This window comes from Lontra canadensis, unplaced genomic scaffold (assembly GCF_010015895.1).
Source record: "Lontra canadensis isolate GAN:19392208 unplaced genomic scaffold, GSC_riverotter_1.0 scaffold21, whole genome shotgun sequence".
Classification (NCBI taxonomy): domain Eukaryota; kingdom Metazoa; phylum Chordata; class Mammalia; order Carnivora; family Mustelidae; genus Lontra; species Lontra canadensis.
In genome coordinates this window covers 20,077,904-20,083,903 of record NW_022631015.1, presented here as the reverse complement: position 1 = coordinate 20,083,903, position 6,000 = coordinate 20,077,904, and the positions used below count along the sequence as shown (strand labels likewise).

Genomic DNA, 6,000 nt, shown 5'->3' with positions numbered 1-6,000 from the left:
TGACACTGTCCTCCAGGCTGGGGCTCACTGCTGAGCCCCTTGGAGATGTGGTGGCCAGAGCAGGAGCATGGCCCAAATTTGTCTTCAGCCTAAATGTGGTGGCCAGAGCAGGAGCATGGCCCAAATTTGTCTTCAGCCTAAAGCTCAACAATCTGGATGAACAGAAATGATGTCATTAAAACTCCAGGCGGCACACAGAAGAGGTTTACTGTCCCCATGAAAAATTCCTGCCCTATTCAACAGCAACATCCACTCCGCTCTCAACACGTCTCCCCAAACCTTGACAAGAAATGAATATAGCCCTTTTCCTTTTCCACACCCCTCACCATCTGATGTTGTATCAGGATTGCTGGATCAAGCCCAAGCCCAGAATTATAACATGTAATAAAATATGCTTGGCCATGCAGCAAAGATGACAGAATTTGGCATGCTGGCCTAGAGCCAGAATGACAGATCTTAAGCCGATGTTCCTTTCCTACAGATTTAACAATGTACAAGGAGGAAGGAAAAAAAAAAAAAGGACTCTACTCAAAGCGAATTCAATGTCTATAAGCTTCCTCTGGCTTGGAACTTACCAGCTCCCATGCCAGAAACATGGCCACAGAGTCATTAGTCTGTACCTTTTCATAATTAACTTGCTTCAAAGGTAAACTCAGATTCAAAGGGATAAGAGGAGTTGGGGTCCTCCCTGTTTAGGGGCCACAGAATCTGAAACATCAAACTGCCCATACATACAAACCCACCAACGCCAGCCAGCACAAAGATTCTCCCTGCCCCATGGAATCCCGGTTCAAACCAGGGGGATCACAATCAAAGGAGAAGACAGTTGTGTGTGAAGCAAAGAATCTCACCTCGGACCTCTAAACCCTCAGGTCATCTGAGGCTTAAGGGAAAAAAAGAAAAAGTGAAAAAGGGTTTTGATGCCTTATGAAAACAAAGAAAGAAAGAAAGAGAAAGAGAGAAAGAAAGAAATCTATAAGGGAGAAAAAATTTCCTTTTGTCCCATATGCTAAGCAATGGATGTTCTCATTTTGAAAGTTATAAAAATTCACCAAGACAAAAATCAAAAGCAAGACATGAAAATCTGAACACTCAGAAAAGGAACAAATCAAAAGGCAGTATGCTAGTATCGTAAACCCAAAAATAAACACATAAGTAAATGTTTCAAAAAGGCATTCTTCCCAATACCCTTTCCGAAGATAAGTGGAATCCTTCCCAAAACCTACCTATTAGAAGGCCTTGTTACTACTCTCTAATCTTGGTGCTCCAATGTAGTTGGCAGGAGGGAAAACTAATTTGGATCATCAGAAAATCATTTACATTTGGTTTTAGTTGTATTATATGGGGGTGGTAAGTTGGCAACCGATTTCCCTCCCTAATTACGTTTAGTTTAGAATTTTCAATTTTATATTCCCTCAGCACAAAACCAACTAATAACTACAGACAGGGACTGGCTGGCAACAGGAAAAAGCCAATTGTTTTTTGATGCTTTCTTTGTTGTTTTCATTTTTGTTTTTAACTGTCGTAGATAAGTCACCACACATCGCTAATCACGTTGACCGAATTAGCCTCAGCGAGGAGTACAAGGGCTGGCAAGTATCCAGAGGCCTAGAGTTGCCCGTGACGTGTGTGCACAAAGGTGTGAGCAAAGGTATGGCCAGATGTAAGAGGCCCTGGGACATTATAAACCAAAACAATGCTTTTCCTTATAAAATCTCCCTGACTCGATTTTCCATGCTCATTCTTTAATCTGTAATTCAAATCCAACATACTCACAACACACTTATTGAAGTCAGCAATGACAGTGGAATCTGGCCTCCAAATTCTGATTCCAGAGGCAACACATTGAAGTTATGTGATAAATCAAAAGGATATTTGCAGAACAAACACCCTCCAGTAGACACCAGGGAACCCAGGCCAAGCTTCCATTTTTCAGAACTACAGAAAGCTCTCGTGAGGGCTGATATATCACAGTATCTGCTCCTTCCGCCATCTTTGCAATGAGTCCTTTCCTCAGTGTTGCCCAGCAGCTGGCACTTAAGCGACCTCATGAGGCATCCTTCTACTCGACATCTCATCTAGCCTTTGTCTTTTCATTCCAGTCAATGCAATGGTGTAATTTTTAATGCAGTCCCTTTGTGGAATGCAGACGCATCACATCTGCTTCTAAAATTCAGGAAGAGAAAGTTTAGAAGTACATACGTGGAGGGTATTCCCAAACTACGATGAGGCGTAGGGTATTCCCAAAATATGGCACCGAGGCATGAAGAACAGCCATCTTTCCTCTCTCCTCCCCACCCCCAGGTAAAATGTCCTATGATCCTCATCAATAGCAAAATTCTGTTTGGGACAAATAACGTTAACATGAAGGATGGGCACTTTGAAGTGAGCAACAGATGAAGACAGGTTTGAGATTTTAGGGGGAAAAAAATCTTGTCTCATTCGAGAGACACATTCTCAGATGCGTTGGCAAACTGGGGGAGGGGCGCATTTTTAAGTCTATACAAATCACTCCTTCTACCGGGGATCAGCTGGGCATTTTTACACACAGAGAAGATAAACTAAAAGATAATTTTAAAAAAGTAAAGCCACAGTCATAGAATAGAAAGATTAGGTGGATTTAAAAAAAAAAAAAAAAAAAAGCCACTAAAACATCCCTTTTCTGTTTTTAGGAACAGTCCAGTCTGACAAGAGGCAACTTGACTCCATGCTCCTCGGATAAACCACGGAAACAATCCATTTGCCTGGGCTACTGGAGTAGATGTCTATGGGCCTCGCCATTTACTACCCAACATCCTGTCCCCCAAAACAGGAAGTGAGCCACGGAGCTAAGGAACTACCCTATGACTTCCAAAGGAAAAAGAACTCAAGGGGTAACTTTTTGTTCGGAAACAATACAGTCCAAGAGAGTCCAGTCGTCCATTCTGTTGATAATGACCTAAGTCAGTGCTTATAAACACTTCACCCAAAGAGTCCACATCTTGATAGACAGGATTTGGCTTCTGTGTAAAAAATGAGCTCTCTTATTGGGAGCAGCAGATTCATAGTCACATTCTCTCCCACTCCCAGCTAACAGGCTACATCTGCACAGAATGTAGAGAACATTCACTAGAGAACAAAGGAAGACAGTTACATCGTTACAGGTCATGTTTTCCACTCACAGAAGACAGAAAATGAACAGGTATGGGAAAGGGCCATGCATGGTAAAGGAGTTTTAAGAAGCCCTGTTTTTCCTTTTTTTTTTTTTTTTTAAAGTTTATTTGCCAGAAAGAGAGAGAGAGCACAAGCAGGGGGAGCAGCGGGCAGAGGTAGAAACATGCTCCTCGCTGAGCAGGGAGCCTGATGCAGGGATTCGATCCCAGGACCTGAGCTGACCTGAGCTGGAGGCAGAGGCTTAACCCACTGAGCGACCCAGGTGTCCCAAGAAGCCCATTTCTTAATAGGCATACAGGAGGTCGATAAGTGCAGTGTTCCAAAGCCTAACTCCTGGTTTCTCTGTTTATTATTTTTTTTATTGGTTTTTCATCTAATTAGAGCTAAGCCACTGGATTTGGCGAGAAGGCTAAGATAGGAATTTCACGAAAACATAAAACTTTTCGTAAGATACTTACTTATCCAGGCATACAATCCCAATTGACAACCATCACACTTGGAATCTAAGGGCCCACCTGGCATTCATAGTACTTAACCCTTCAGTGTAAAACAAGAGGTCTATGCTGGAAATGACCTTCTACGTTACTGAAGGGAAGAAAAAAAAAACCACAGGTTGCATTCAGAGGCCTGACTAAGCCTTGCTTGCCAATCACCACTCTATCATATGGATAGCAAGATCTGCACAAATAATTCCTTAGACCATCTGTCTGTGCTAGTCATCTAAAAACTTAGATATGTCCTCCTATCCATAGAGAATTTTGCATTATATTAACAGTACTTTGTTATCTCTTGAGTAAGTGTGACACCTTTCCTAAAACTGGAGTCATGTTGAGTGGCAGACACACACACTGGAAAGAGGATTGGTACCAATTGATGACTTTCTCAGGGCCATTTTGAGTGCTCTCTCCTATACAATCATGCCCGACTCGGGATGGGGGAAGACATACAGCCAGCCCTCACTCGTTCACCAACCACAAGTCCTGGAACCAGAAGAGACATGTTTTTCTAAATCACTTAAGTTTGATGCATCCCTTTAATGGAAACAGCCTAACTGGGTATGTTACTTCATTGCAGGGATACCTGAAGATTACAAATAGACATGTTTAAAACACACACACACACACACACACACACACACACGTGCGCACACACACACTTCCTCAGACAACACACTCAAAATGGAATCACCCACACTAGGTCCCAAGTCACTAAAATCAGACTCAACCTACAGTTTTGATTCTTCCAGTAGCATAACCTTAAGCCAGTCAAGAATCACCTGATCGGCCCTGGTCAGGTATTTCCCTGATAGACCCCCGCCATCCTGAGGAAAGGAATCTTGTAATACCCAGCCTGCCCTTCTCCCCTCCACGTCCCCCAGAGTATAACTTCCTTATTCCCACTCCCTTCTGTTTATAAAAGCCTTTCATTTTGTACAGCTCCTCAGAACTTTCTATCTGCTAGACTGGATGCTGCTGGATTCCTATAGATGTTCGCTCAACCTCGGTTTTAATAAATCTCCATGGTAAACACAGATCATCTATTCTATAGATGTGTATCATTTCAATATCAGACTTGAGGTCACCCACCCAGTCTGTCATGAATATGTGTGAAGACATTGAACTCACCCACCCGGTACTCAGGAGGGTCTCTCCGAACGGTTCCTGAGTCTAAATTATTTGAAGGGAGAGCAAAGAAGATCCACCAAGAAGAGGAGATGAAGACAGAAGAGAATAAAGTCAACAGAAGTTAAAGAGAAGAAAAATGTAATGAATTTCTATGACAACATGGTGGAGAGGGACAAGACTGGCAGGACCTGACCCATACGAGGTTATCTTCAGCGTGTCAGCCATTAACCTATGGGTAAAATAGTCTCAGTGATTGAAGCATGGAGTGGTTAGGCCAGAGTCCTGGATTCATCCAACTGGGAATCACACGGTCTCTGTTCCTGGGCCACAGGTTTTGTGCCTCACTCAAACCAGCATTTTGCCTATGCTTCCAACTAGGCACAAGGGAGGCCAGAGCTCTGGGGTGATACGGGGAAACCCATCACCATCACCATCACCATTATCATGGTAGGAGGGAGAGAGCGCCGGGTGCCTGCTCTCCCTACAAGGGTCCTTCAGCATCAAATAGACCTGGGAATGAAAATGTGCCCCTGAACCATGACCATGCTGACTCCATGGTGGACTTGTGTTGCCCAGCACCCCTCAACTACCCCAGCGTCCCTTCTCCTGCTCCTAGGGTGGAGGACAGGGGCTCACCCAAGGTCCTGAGCATTTCTGTCTCCCCCGCACGACAGTCAGACAAACGAGCCTTGAAACTGAGAGGAAAACACGCTGCAAAATTCAACATCGCATTCATGATCTTTTGCCCAAACTCCCGGGGTGACCGGTTCACATGACAGTCTAATGGTAGTAAGTAAACCAACAACAGTAATCACTAGCCTTGCTTCTTTATTAGTGGTTTTACAGAGAAACTGTGTTTTTGCAGATGAAAAAGTTTGCTTCAGGCTCGACGTCTGTGTACCAAGCTTCAGTTTGTGGTGAAACTGAGCAGCCTCGTCATAAACCCTTGCATGCTGGGAGTTAGGGTGGATGGAAACTCCGGTGAGACACAAGCCACAAGCTGGCACTGTGAAAATGCATTTAAATACGGGGGCCCTCCCCCAGAAGTCAGTCCCCAGAGCCTGGCACTCAGTGATTTTTAAACACTGAAAGTGAAACTTCTCCGCAGTGAAAACCACAGTAAGGGCTGGAGATCCTGGACCCCTCATGAAAGACACTGAGCATTGACCGAGAACCAGTGTAGAAAGCCCTTGCTCGATTTGCTATTAAGTTAGCAAAATGA

General features: G+C 43.9%; 1 long non-coding RNA gene across 1 annotated transcript in view; it reads right to left on the bottom strand.

Moving 5' to 3' along the window:
• Positions 1-4,138: 4,138 nt before the first annotated feature.
• Positions 4,139-6,000, bottom strand: part of LOC116869979 — a 137,070-nt gene continuing 135,208 nt past the window's right edge. Inside the window, exon 4 of the long non-coding RNA XR_004383161.1 lies at positions 4,139-4,233. This is a non-coding gene — a long non-coding RNA (uncharacterized LOC116869979). The remainder of the gene's footprint in view (positions 4,234-6,000) is intronic.